The sequence below is a fragment of the Anser cygnoides genome, chromosome 3 (assembly GCF_040182565.1).
Source record: "Anser cygnoides isolate HZ-2024a breed goose chromosome 3, Taihu_goose_T2T_genome, whole genome shotgun sequence".
Lineage (NCBI taxonomy): Eukaryota > Metazoa > Chordata > Aves > Anseriformes > Anatidae > Anser > Anser cygnoides.
Window position 1 is genome coordinate 50,801,666 of NC_089875.1, and position 14,115 is coordinate 50,815,780.

The window sequence follows — 14,115 nt, forward strand, 5'->3', positions numbered from 1 at the left end:
GAAACCTGGCCTGTTTAAAATTTAACCCCAAGTGATGATTCTCTGCAGGCTTTCTAGTCTGCAACGGTCAGTGCTGATACATTTCCACCTGCTCCCCATTTTTATGCTTGGAAAGCTTTGGAAAACTCTTCCAACTTAATACAAGAAGAACAATGCTGAATACAATGCACTTTCTACACCTAATATATCAATGATTCATCTTTTTTCAGTCTGAGCGCAGGTCTTTGGTTCCTTGGGTGAGTGACCCAGTATACTTTAAAGGCTGAATCTTTTCTTGACTGTGTTCTTCAACCTATGCAGCTCCTAACGTCAGAGCCATCTTATCTAACTGATCTTTTTGTCCTGATAAGAAAGGGTGTTCTTGAGGATGTCTGTGCAGCTGAAATTTGAAGTCCTAAAGACCTCTTTTTATGATAAAATTATAATTTTGGGGCACTGTCTCACAGTGGCAGCTGTTGACTGTCAAGGAACTGGCTTCTGTGCAGATGAGGCCTGCCTGCACTGCAGAATAGCGTTTTCTTCTCTCTGAATCAGAAGGGAAGACTATAAAATCAGTTTCCTCTTTGCCTCTTCTGGTTGTCACAGACCTTGGGCTTGGCAGATGCATGTGATGTTCAGGTTATTCGTAACTCAGATCTGTGCCTTTGTCGAGGGAGATATCAAGGACATCCAGGAAGATCAGCCTTGATCTTTAGCACTGCAGCCTAGTTTTCCTTAAGAAAACAAACAAATCATAAAAGAAAACAAACAGAAAAAGCTTAGCGTGACTTCCTGCTCCAGTCTGTTTCATCACTGCAAATGTGGATTAAGCCTTCCATAATGGAAAGAAGGTAGAGGTTTCAAAGATTATTATGATTCTCTAACTTATTTTTTAAAATAAGCAGTACATGGGTGTAAAAGAGTCCACCAGGATGGTAACTTACAGGGAAAGGCAACAAAATATAAGTGGCAGAACTGGCCCCAAATAAAATTCAAAATACAACATATGTTAGGCCAGGATAAGCAAAGTAATGTGCTGTGTTGTACCCACTGAGGTTATCATAAGGATAGGGGAATGGAGATGAGAGCTTCAGGGAAGAAAAGGCTGTTTCTGAAAAACATGTTTCACGAATTTTAGCCCTCAGGGGAGCGACACATTTAAAAAAGCTCCTGTTCCTGCCCCTCCCTTGCATCAAAATGAATGGTAAAGTAACCAAAAATGTGTTTACATACCTTTGGTTTGGAGGTTTCTTCCTGATGTGTAAAACACAACCACAGAATCAGACGGTATTTCTTAAGTAATGGAGCAAGATGCAATGGTGGTTTTTCTGTCATCTTTGTAATGTGCTTGAAGATAAGAGGTGTGCATTGGTGTATATACACACGCATGCACCTAGATGTTTCCCTTCTGGGATTTCCATTTGGAAATGGTGAAATTCCTGAGGAGTTATTTGGTCCTTTCAAGTTAAGAATAACCATACAGCACTGTGCGGATCTGAGATTTTTGTCAGAAGTCTGCCTGTAACAGGGTGTTTCCAGTGGTTTGCTTGGGCGGGTGATAAACTCTTCTGTTTGTACTAATGCATTTGTCGTCAGTGCTTTCTCCATCTCTCACTGGGGTGTGAGTTCTTGTGACCTGTCCGTGCCCACAGAGACACAACAGCTGGTGGCGGAGACAGCTTTTTTGACCTCCTGCCCAAGTTGTTCCCATCTAGCCAGGGTGGCTTGGAGGCATTCAGCAATGGGAGTAAGCACACATGCTCAGGAGTATGTGTGCTGCCTTGCTGGCACAGCTGGACCAGCCCGAGGGGATGGATTTACCTCCTTGCCATGTCCAGGTTATGCAGGGGGCTCCTGGGGAAATAGGGGATGGGGCTGAAAACCTTAAACGATAACAATTCATATAAACTTGGTGACGTGTAATCTTTTTTTAAATCACCTGAAATTTGGTATAAAAACTCGTATACAGAGTTCTGAGGTGTGTGGTTTTTTCTTTCAATTTTGTGTGTCGTGCTGTTGGTCCTGAGTGGTAGCTTTCTAGGTCGTGACTGGAATTCTTTCCTCAAGAACAAAAGTATGCCAGATGGAGAGTATGTATTCTCTCTTATTCACTTACTTTAAAAAGAAATGCCTTAATTCTGTTTAAAGTTAAATCTTCTGAGTCATCAGGAAAGAGCCTCATAAAGAGAGAGAAATTTAGAAAAGTGGCAGACGGGTTGTTCTAGCTGCTGGATGCTGACCTGAATGCAGCATCAGATCTTCACATTGCACGAGACTTGGTGTAGTAGGTACAGACAAGAAAGAGCGTCTTGGCCAAACAGTTGAGGGAATTCAGATATCCAGCCTCCATGGATTAGTATTTATTGCTACTCTTTTCCTGCTTCCCTTCCACCCCCGACCCTCACCCTTTCCTGGCCATTTCAGATACCTAAAGTGAAGAGCAATCTCAATCACTTCTCCCAGCTCTCTGTACGGGTGTTGGATTCAGCTGCTCTGCACGCTTGGTAAGAGCAGCTCTTAAGGTTAATTGTGGACGTCTTTATTGGCTGACATCCATTGGTTTCTCTCTTATATGTGCACCATCCAGTCTCTGGAGACATGGGTAGATGATTCACTGCTGTTTTCCGATCCTCTTGGAGACAAGCTGATAATTGTTTTTCTGCTTGGTCCAAGATACATCTCCAAGCTACATCTCTTTTGGTGGTTAGGGTCAGAATTTGGGCACTCCTAGCTATATTTTCCCGTCCTTCTGTATGTTGCTTTCTCCTTCCTCGCCTGTGTACTTTCTTGTTTGTGAGTGTGGAAGCTATGATTGAGTTGCTCAACTGAGCAGGGATGAGGGGTGATTTCATGGACTTGCTGGAAAATCTTGGCTTCACTCTAAGCGAGAGGTACCTGTGCCGCTGGGGGTCCTGTACAGTCTTGTGGTGGCTGTGCTAGGCTCGCTCCTGTGAGCTTGGCTTCATTGAAATCAAAACTTGACTCAGCCTTGAAGCATCATGTGTGGAGTTTCCTTGTGGTTCCTGTTTGTATGGTGTTGTAAGCTGACCAACTCTACTGTGTGCTCAGCTTTTTAAACAAGAGAATTGCTTTATGACTTCTTTTCTTCCATTTCCTGCATGCGTTCTTCATAAATCCTAGCCAAAGGTCTCACAGCGACTTGTTAATGCAAACATGAGGCATACAGTTGCTCTAGTTTGCCTAGCTCACGCTTTCATAATGGATTTTGTATATAGACACAGGGGATTTATATATGCAGTGATCCGCCCCTTTCCCTCCTTCCTTGTCTATCAGTTGCTGCTGGTTGCTGTGCTGAGTGCCAGGAAGGGAGGAGAGGCTGACTTCAGAGGGCTGCATTCTGCACTGCGTAGCTGGAGGGCACTTGGACGCTAGTGACAGCTGTCCAGAAGGTCTCCTGGTGAAGGTGATCTCTGCAGTGCACATTTTCTAGCTTGCGCAATGTAAAAAGACGCTTGGGTTATCCCCAAGCCCTTCTGGAGAACATCTGTTCAAGCTGGCTGCTTGGAGCACTTCTGCTGCATTTGTGTGAAGTTGCCCTGGATGGGATCACTACTTTGTGCGTGTCATGTTCACAAAGCTTTTCTAACATTATCCTGACTTGTAGGTTTCCTGACAGTTGAGCCCTTTTTGGCATGGGATTTAATATCCATCAAGTTTGTTACAGATACTGAAGAATGCCTGCTGCAGCTGAGGTGGCTGGGAGGGTAGATGGGAGCACTGGGTGGGAATTACAGTGATTACAGGCCACTGCCAGTGCGCTGCAGTGGGAGCTTCCAGGGTAGAGAAGCCGAAGCAAATGAATTGGAAACTTCCTTGTTCTTTTTGTGGCTTTAGTCATGAAGCTTAACTACCACGTTTGACCTTTTTATCTTCAGAAAAAAAGCCTGGAGTGGAGCTCCCAGTTTCCCTGTACCATTTTTGTAGGCGGCAGGCTGGATTAGAAGTGCTTACTGCTCAATTTCCACCTCCCAAACCTGCGTGGCTTTGAGATTGCTGCACCTTGAACCTCCTCACGCTCCAGCAGCAGCAGAAACAACCTGAATCTGACCAGGCCCTGTATCCTCCCAGATCTTAACAGACCCTTTGGCTCTTCTCTTTTGTGACAGAAGATGGAATTCAGGTGAGGGGAAACACACGCATAAACCCTGTTATCTGCTCACAGCATCTATGATCCATCCGTGGGGTTTGTGGGGTGAGTGGACCATGGGATCAGCCAGCTGCTGTGGCTTACAAGTGGCACGCTAGGACTCCCCTCCTGTTGTCACCACTGCTCTGGCAGGACCTTTGAGCAGGCTTTCCGGTTGGAGCAGTGGTTTTAACTTGCGCAGCCTTTTTGGAAGCAGGCTGCTGCTGAGATTGGTTGGCTGAAGCAGTGGAACAAATGGCAAGCCGACTGCATCCGTAGAGTGCCCACAGTGGTTTCGGCTGGAGCTGGTTGCTGAGGGCGTGGAGACTGGAATGGCCTTTATAGTAACTGAGAGGAGCTCTGGGTGTTCCCGTAGTATTTGCAAGCCTCTCGCTATCTGTAGCTGGACACATACGCTTGTACTGTCCACCTCCTCCCTATTAAATATTAAAAAACAGGGTTTGCAAAGCGTTGGAGTAATTCCACCCAGTTCCCAGGGAAGGCAGCAAGGGCTGGGACAGGCCCAGGGCACTTCTCTGCCCTCATTTCTTTGATGGGCCTAGACGTGGGAGCTGGCAAAACTCTCTGCAGCAGAGCTGTGCTTAGCTGAAACCTTGTGCTGGGGATGCCTATGGCTCCTGGTCTGTCTGGCTGCTGACACGGCATCACAGGGACATGTGCAAGGCAGGTTTATCGTGACAACGTCCCACCCTCATGTGTGCCTGCCTGGCTTTGCTTGCTGATGGGGGTTCGGTGGTCCCACCTGGTGCTGCCCAGGGCATGTCCTGTGCTCTGCTGCTTCGCCTGCTCGTCTTCTCTGTAAGGGACAAAGCCAGGGGACATGCAGTATTTACTTCCAGTGCTGACAGGGGTTTTGCACACCTCGCTGGGACTGTGCTGGGATGCGGTGAGCTGGCTGCCTCACTGATTTTGGACCCTCTCGAATGTAGGCCAGTGAAGAGCTGTATAGCTCACTAGTAGAACAAGGCAAGGGCGATGAAGTTAGCTGAGAGGGAGGTACAAGGCTGTGAGTGTAACAGCACCTGATGAGCAAGTGGGAGTTAAGAGTGAATGAACTGTCCTGTGGTGGGATTTGTACTGAGAGCTGTTTTTTTTTTTTTCTTTCTTATTTTAAACAGCAGTGAGGTTCTTATTTGCAGAAGGAGTAGTTGAGTATATGGAGGTAGTGAGGACACAGATAGGGGATGGAAAACAGCAGGGTTGGGGGTTGTTAGCTGGATATAAAGGATTTAGAGCCAAAGCAGTTTTCTAAAAACTGTTGAGTAATGTGGCTTCGTGACTGTTGGCAGTCATTTGACTGCATCTCCACCAGAGCTGCTTTTCAGTGACCTAGGGCCTTGCGTACATTCAGTAGCACAAATTTTACCAAAGGTAGGTAGTTGTTTTGATGTTACTTAACATAAAAAAACAAAAACAAACAACAAAAAAAGTTGAATTACACCTGTACAAAGTTCTGAGTTACCATAAACTTAGCCAGACTTCTCCTAAAATACTGTACTCATCTTACAATCTAAGCTATAAAAGCCTTTGTCATGAGGATCCCTTTCTTCCATGTTTATGAAAATCATACGGAATGAAAGGATTGAGGAAGAAGAGAAAGGTTTTATGTGTATATATATGTGTGTGTTTTTTTTCCCTCTTTCTCTCCTGTGGCCGATCTGAAGTTACTTAGTGATTAGGAAGTGATTCTGACACACAACTCTGTAACAGGGAGTAGAGTGTGTCAGCACTGACAGTGGTTTTAAAACACTGCACACAAAAAAGCACCTACAAGCAGATTTTTTTGTTTTCTTTAATCTGGTCCTGACGCAAAGCTTAAAAAAAGCAAAGCAGCAGTGAAACTTCGTAATGCTTCCTTTATATAACCATCAAACTAAGAATGAGGGAACTGTATGTAAACAGTATAAAAGTTTATATGAATGTATAAATGTGTGTGGGAATGCTGCAGTTACACATCGCGCTATGTAACGAACGCCGTCTGATGTCAGGGTGAGTGCAGGTACGGCACAGAACTGCTCAAATCTAGGGCAAGCTGAAGGTGGAGTAACAAAGAACCCGGAGGGCTGCACGCTTGTATTTACATCCGTAGGTTGCAATTGGCATACAACTTGTTTTGTTTTTTGTCTCTTTCTTTATATGTTGGTAGAACTCCAATACAAATAGAGGAGGAGGAAAAGACTGCTGAAAGTATACCTCTAAACAACCTGAATGCAACTTGCTGCAGTTCTAGCCTTGTTGGTTGGCTTTTGCCTCCTTGCTGAAAGTCTTGCAGAGAAAAATGGGATTTTTTTTAGCAGCACCCTGTTGCTGCTTGAGAATAAGTTAAGGTAGTAATAAAATAACCTTCTGAGAACACCTACGCAGTACCTGGTAGCAGCGACAACAGCAATTAAGATAGGAAAGACTAGACAAAGCAAGGAGCAAATGGGCAAACATGGTGTGCCACTTAGGGTGCTTTACTTTGCATGCTGGGGAGATTATAAAAGCCCGTCAGCTGAATGGAATGAGGGTCCTGAGCGTACAAGGTGGTACATGGTATTTCAGAACCGTAGTCACACCTGCTTTGTGTAAAACCTTCCTCCAGAGTTACTCATGTATTGCATACTTCTGTGCTAGTAATTGTAAATAAGAATATATTCACCGTATACAAATTTTGAAATACATTAAAGCTGTCAGTGTAGAATATTCTTCCCCTCCTCCCCCCTTTGAATTTAAAGGCTTCAGGTTCAAAATGCTTTTGCTAAAGTAACGTACAGTTTTATTTAGCCTGTTGAAAGGTTGTTCCAGTAAATGTCATATGGCTTCATAACAAATCGTACAAAATGGGCGAGAGAAGGGGAATGAACATCAGAAAAGCCGGTGTTCAGATGAGTGATGGGAATGAGCACGTGTGCCTGCTCATACCGCGGGCTTAAGGCGTGATGCTTGACTGGGTGACTGATAACAGCGTCACTATAGCATCAGCATCTTTCGACCCTCAAAGTAGTTTAAAATCAGGAATTAAACATACATTTTTGACATTGAATATTTACGAGAGAATGGTGTGTTGCATCACAGTGATTCTGAAGCAGAAATTGTTTGGGGGCTTCGCTTTTCAGGCTTAGGAATGTGTGTGATGTGCAGGACATGCACAGGAGGACTTCCTGAAGCTTACGGTACCTGTGGCAGTATCTCAAGGTTTGCGTGTGATTGAAGCTGTAAGTTCAAGTAATGCTTGGTTGTGCTGATGACAGAAACCGTACAGGTGACAGCAGTAGCAGCGTCCAGGCATCACTGTCCTTGTGAGAGGTACAGGTGGAGTTTTTGGGACGGGCGCTGAGTGACTGCAGGCTAACTCCTGCGTGGCAGTGCTGGCTTTACTTACAAGGTTTCTGCGAATTTTATTATGATTTCTTAGTGGGTGGTGGCATGCAGAGAATAAAAGAATGCAATCCCTCTGTCCAGTGAAGCTTTGGTAATTACTCCTCCACACACTTGAGCTCGAATAGCTGAGCCTGTTGTTTTCCGTCTGACCTGACAGAAGCCTGCAAAGGATATGCACAGAGAGCTTGCTGCTAATTCTTGAAAACAAGCGAGGATGGGAACACGCGGCCTTTTGTGGGCTTGCAGAATGGAATCCCTTCTTGTCCCTTAGCTGCCTGCCCCTGCCCAGTCCTCCTCCCACCACGTTTCTGCTGTTGGTGTGGTTTGTGTGAGCTTTCCCTCGGTGGTGTGGAGCTAGGAGGGGTGTCTGCTGGCCCGGCTGTCGCTGAGCTCCTCAGCTGGTGCGTGGCATAGGATGGTCCCTGGTTGCTTGGGAGCACAGGCACGGGGCTTGAGGCAGAGCACTGTGTTCGGAAAGGATGCACATCTGTCCTCACCGCCGTCAGATCTCTGCCCATGACTTTGTGTGTACAGGAACCTCCAGAGAAGCGGTTCTGTTTTGTTTATCATTGAGCATCATTTAGCTCTTGGGACAAATTAGCAAGAGGTATAGTAAGTTTGCAGTTAGCTGGAGGACTTACAGAAGGTTGAGCTGGAGCTCCCATTTTTTGTGTGGTGGCGCTTGTTTTTTGTGGTCTTTACCCTTTTGTGGTCTTTAGACTTTCAGGAAAGGAAAGCCTCACTGTGTGCAGCGTAGCTGTGCTGGCTCCTGTGCGCCCAGTGCAGCCTGCCTGCCCGGAGCCGAGGAGGCATGCTGTTGCTCTGTTTGTTTATTTACTCAGATAACAGCAGTGTTATTCCAGGAGGAGGAGGGATGCTTTCATGGGACCCTTGGCAGGAGACAGCTTCCTCTTCTGGAGAGAGGAGAGCTCATCTGGAGATGTTTGTTGGATGGTATTAACTCTGTTCCCTGCAATTGCAGTGAAAAATGGTGGAAAAGACTAAGTCTAGTAAGCATAAATGAGCCAAACTTCTCATATGAATTTGTCAAATGTGCTAATGGACAAGAAGCTGCTTTGGAGGAGGGCTGTCCCTGAGCTGCCTACAGTCACCCATATAACTGCCGTGAGCAGATGTATTTTTGCTTAGTCCTGTGGTGCCTCTGATGGTTTCTTACTGACTCTTAGCCTGTGTAGTTTGGGGAGCTCTCTACAATGCTCCTGCTGTTCAGTGACGGACTGGGAGGGCTGGGGGCTCCGAATGGCTTTCTGCATTTCTGCGGATCCCTCCTTTCCTGGGTAACGCAGCTTCCCATCCAGGCGTGGTCGCCGTGGGAAGTCTGAAGTACTTCAGCAGCGGTTGCTGCAGAAGACAGAACAGCTCTGTGAGATGCTGTCCTTCCCCTTGCCCTGTGTGGCTTTTCTTTTTGGAAAAGGATGAATAAAATCCATTGTTGCACATGGGGAGGGAAGTAGACTGAGTGGGAGAAATGTAATGCTAATTCTACCAAGATTGATAATAAACTCGTATTCGTCTGATAGTTCAGTGGCAATAGAAAAATAAATATTGTGTGCTCTCACTGGTACAGCTGAAGAGTTAATGTCTCGCAGGGTGCTATTTGATCACCCAAGTGTCATTGCAGGGCGTAAAAATAAAAACATCACCTTCCAGATGCTTGATGCTGCAGTTACTTGTGGCACTTGCTGACCACCATCCCCTCAATCATCGCTCTGACCGTACTGCTGTGGAAATACGCTTGTGATAAATCTAAGAGTGATCGTCTTCCCTCCTTCATCCCCAGCAGCAGGAGGTCGGGCAGCATGGCTTTGCTTTCAGGATAAAGGCAGCATTAGCTGCTAGAGGCTTCCTTAGCTGAGGGTGCTTTGGCAAGCAGAGGGCCACAAGCTTGCACGTGCTCCAGAAGTGCTCCGCAGGCTTCCTCCTGTGCCCTCTGCCTGCCCCGAGGTGAGACCCTGCACCTTAGCACTGCTTTGCCGGGGGAGTGCTTGGTCATACTTAGGGAATAGTTCAGTTGGAAGGGACCTTCAAATACCACCTCGCCCAACTGCCTGCCCACCTCAGAGCTACCCAAAGGTTAAAGCACGTTATTAAGGGTGTTACCCAAATGCCTCTGAACACTGACAGGAGTGGGATGGCTGCTTCTCCTGGCTTAGCAAGGTGTGATGCTGCTCAGAGTGCACATACACGCATATAGTGTGTGTGGGGGGTACGTGTATGTTGCTTCTAGTGCTTTTAGCCATGCACGTGCCGATGGGCTTTGGAGTACTCGTTTGCTTTTACGCTGCTGATGGGACTGCTCTGTGAGTGTTCTCCGTACTGGTGTGCACCTTGGCCAGCATTTCTTACCAGAACTACATTTAACTGCTGTGGACCAGAATGGGTACCTACGGAGTCTGCTCAAAACTAGATCAACCCACAGAACTGCAGGTTTGTCATTCTTCCAGCCCACGTTTTCTAAATTGAAAACAACGTATCAAAAGATGCTTTCTAATGAAAAATCCCTGTGAAATTCAGAAGAAAGTTTTGAGATGTTTCTGTTCTCGGAGGCGGAAACTGGCATTTACAAAACAAGATGCTGTCCCGTGGCTGTGGCCAGCAGGCACCAGGCTCCTGCTGAAATACACATTGTGCCCCAGCGTGCAAGCACCAAGCCATGTGTCCATCTGGGATCGATTGGGTTTTGTTTTATAAAGGTGCCTGCAAATGAGCAGGAGCCTTTTTTCAGGAGGAGCACTCAGTGTTTGAAATGAGAAGAAGAATGCGGCAGGCAGCTGTGCCTCCTGTTCGGCCTGCTCCGGCTCCTCTGGGAGCAGAGGAGGCTCAGTCAGGGTGCTTTGTGGGAGGGTGGTGCTGGTTGGGTTTCCCAGGTACGACTGCAGCGTAACCAACACGTCCTGCAGACTGATGTGCTCCAGAAACTTAACCGAGTTTACATTTGAAATGTTCCCTTCGGTGTCTGTACAAGAGACTAAAGGACACTTCCCTCTGCACTGCCTGCCCTGCCCCAGATAAGAGTAACTAAAATTGTGGATGTCACACTTTATCTATAATTCCTGGTATTTCCTCCTGCAGGATGAGCCAGTTGGTTAGTTGCAGCAGCCACATGAGTGCTATTTCACAAGGGCACCATGCGCCAAGCCCAATATTACTAAAACACTGCGTGCTGAAAGTGTTTGGTGTTGGAGCCGTCCGTGTGAGTGCTGCGACGGTATCAGCACGTTATCTTTTCTGTGGTGCTCTAACAGCTGCAATACTCAAAACCATGTTCCTTTTCCATGGTAGCGAGGCCAGTTCTAGTTCCTGTGCTGCTGAACATAGAATTTGCAGAGTGCTTTATGCTGCCAGGAACCTGCTGCACAACAGGGGCTGCAACTGAGATGCTAAGCACTCTTCGTTACCCCTCTGATGTTGCTGTGGGCTTCCTGGGAGTAGAGGTTAAACTAATTACCAGTTTCCATCAAAATGCACTCAAAACATTGCTTTCTGTTTAAGTTCCTGTCATTGCCTTTTCAGCATCCTTCTCTTTAGCATTGTCCTCTAAGCTCTCTTGTTTGCTCGCTGAAGATCCAGCGTTGGGTGGTCTGCTAATTCAAAACATGTTTGTCAGGCCAATGGAAAAAAAAAGTCTGTCATGTTGTGGTGAAATAAAACATCCTGAACAAAATTATGGGGTGTTAATGTCACACAGCATGAGAAGCGCTCAACTAGAAGCTCATTATAGCAGCGTTGGGAGGGGTAGGGCTGGAGAGGTAGCTCAGAAACCCTGCAGAAGTGTGCTCTGTCTATAGGAAGGAGAAAAGCTCTTGCCTCACTTGTGACAGAGTTCCTCCTTCACCTTTCTTCTCTGCGTTTTCTTGTTCTGCCCCATAAGAAATCCTCTCGTTTTTGTTTTTTCCCTCTTTTCCCCCTCCATAAAACCAGCCTTTTCTTGCAGACTTGTCTGGAAGGGTGGAAGTTCAGAGAAGCGTTAACCAGGCCCTGCTTGGAACAAAGCTGGGAGGAGGGAGGCAGTGAAAACGAAGCCAATTTCCTCTTCTCCAAGTCAAGGCATTCAAGGCTCTTTGGAAGGCTCCCCAGAACCAGATGGCAAGGAAGAAATGGAAACCAATCTCATTCTAGACAACCGAATTGCTTACGGGGGATTTTTGTAATTAAAGGATGTTGTCCTCTGCTCCAATTATTGCGTGCAACTGTGAACTTTAATTTCACTGTGAATCTGGTGCTGACTTTGTGCCGGGATGACATGGAGAGGTGGTCTTGGGTATTTCTGAGCTCACCTTCAAATGAACTGATGAAATTCTTTTTTTCCCTTCTTCTTTTCCCACCTCTGTGCCTTCTCTCTTCTGCTTTCCTGCTGCATGGGCTGAGCTATTGATGTGTAGTACTTCATGTATGACGTGTGGCATTCAGGCCTTCTCAGAAAGCAGGGTCTGAGCTGCCATCTCAGATGCAGTTCTGAAAACTGTCAAAGTTAACTTGTCTTGTGTTGAGCCTAGGCTTATTTTTCTCCCGTGATTTGTAATACACGGGTAAGCATGAAAGCATGTGATTTCTCCTTACTAGACTTTTGTTTAGGCTTGACTCTACTTTTTGCTTCTTACTGTAGTTTCAGCTGGTCTGTTTGGCTGGTCTTTTTTATCTTACATGATGATAAGAAGACTAGGCAGGCAGCCAGCTGCTGTTGAACTATAATAGAGTCGGTGGTATGTACAAAATTTGATTACTGCTGTCAACACCAGAGTGAATAAAAGAGAGCACATACTCTCGGCAGAGAGCTGCTAAATAAATGGCCTATTGAATTCAGTAGTAGTAGGAATAGACCATCTCCTAATGAATGAAGTGTTTTAGGGAGAGTGTGTGTGTGTGTTGAACTCTTGAGTTTGTTTAGGAAAACAAAAATAAAACAAACCTCTTTTGCCTTCTTCTAAGATTACTTTCCCCAAAAGCTCCCGTTTCTTTCTTGCTTATCACCTCTTGTGGTTAATGCATGGATTTCACACCCAATATTTCAGCCTTTGGCAGAGGCTGTAACCTCACGTTTTAAAATTCAGCTTGAAAGAAAAAAGCTTTCCTAAAGCTAACTTCTTTGTAACATTATTTTCACATCAGAACCTATCTCCACATGAGCAAGACATTTTGTTTAAAATGAAGGAAAAAAAAACCACCATTCCCCCTTCCCCCCGCAATACCTTTTTTAAGGTAATAAATAGTCTCAGCGTATCTTCGTATTGAAATGCTGGATTTTTGGAATAAAACTTTGTGTTAGATTAAAGCAGCCTCTCTAATGCGTGGTATGTAACTTGCAGTGGCAGGCAAAGCTCCAGAGTACAAATTCTTTGGAAGCTCTCTGGTGAGTTGATGGCTTCCCTCAGCCCCTCTAATACCTTGATGTTGAAGCTCAGGGAGTGATGGAGGCTCTGAGATGGTGCTGGTCTCACAGCCCTGGCTGGCTGCACATCTTTTCTTTACTGAGGAGTGGGAAACCTCAGTGTTGTAACAATAGCCAGCTCCTGGAACTCGTGCCTGTCTTTCTGTCTTGGCAAGTGCCTGATGGAGAAGGTCTTGATTTGGTTTGGGCCTCGCCTGGGAGGAGGAGGCAGGGCCTGTCTGCAGTAGGTGAGACGAGGTATGGGATCAGCAGCAGGGCTCTCCTAGGGACTGCAGGCCAGCCTCATCAGGACCTGAAAAACAGAGTTGTGGGGCTGTTGGTAGTAATTCTGGCATGTGTGGATAGCTGCCTGCTCATTGTCGTTGTGTGCTTGGTAGAACTGGCGGTGTCTCTTTCTTGTGCTTTTGAAGTGCTTTGTTACAGTAAGTTTTAGGTTTGTATTTGCTATGGCAAAATAAATCATCTATGTTTTGTTTCAAAAATAAGAACCCTAGTTTTAAAACTTTATTACCTTTTCATGTTGCTCTTGCTTGCAAGGTCCACAGAAATGTTTGGATACAAAAGTCTGATTTAGCCCCGTGAATGTACGATTGTCTTTGTTCATGGAAACAAAACTCTTCTTGTGTGCATTTTTCAGTCTTCAACTTTGAGGAATTCTTAAAATTGGAGGGGGGGAGGGAACAACCCCGCCCCACAAAACAAAGTAAGACTGATTCCTTCCCCCAGTAAACTTAGAAAAATATTGATTTTATTTATTTACTTATATTTTCCTCCCCTGTCCTCCAGCAGTGTCTGTCAGGTATGTGATGGTGAACTGGATCCTAATTAAGAGAGAAAAGCTGCAATTAGAACAGCTGTCACAGCAGAATATACCAATACAGGTGAATCAAATAGCACTTGTCTTTCTGCTGCTGAAACCAGTTCTTCTGTGCACAGCTCTTCCCTGATTGTAAGGCCCGTATTTCTATGCTATGTTTAACCTTCTCCTGCACTACTCTTTTGTGACTGTTGGAATTCTGTACAGCTTAATATCCCAAAATGTAAAATCTGGAGTCCCATGCCTTTCAAAGGTACGGAATGGAAAGTCCTCTCCATCTGATTATAAAGTTGACAACAGGATGTTGAAGGTCAAGGGATTAGATTCCCCTTCCGTAGAGATGGTAAACGCAGTTTAAAGGCCCATTGTAAAATAACT

The 14,115-nt window shown here is 45.7% G+C and overlaps 1 protein-coding gene across 2 annotated transcripts in view; it reads left to right on the forward strand.

Annotated features, from left to right (window-relative positions):
* The window catches only part of UTRN (utrophin), a 375,635-nt gene that overhangs the window by 16,376 nt on the left and 345,144 nt on the right, over window positions 1-14,115 (forward strand). The window lies entirely within an intron of this gene.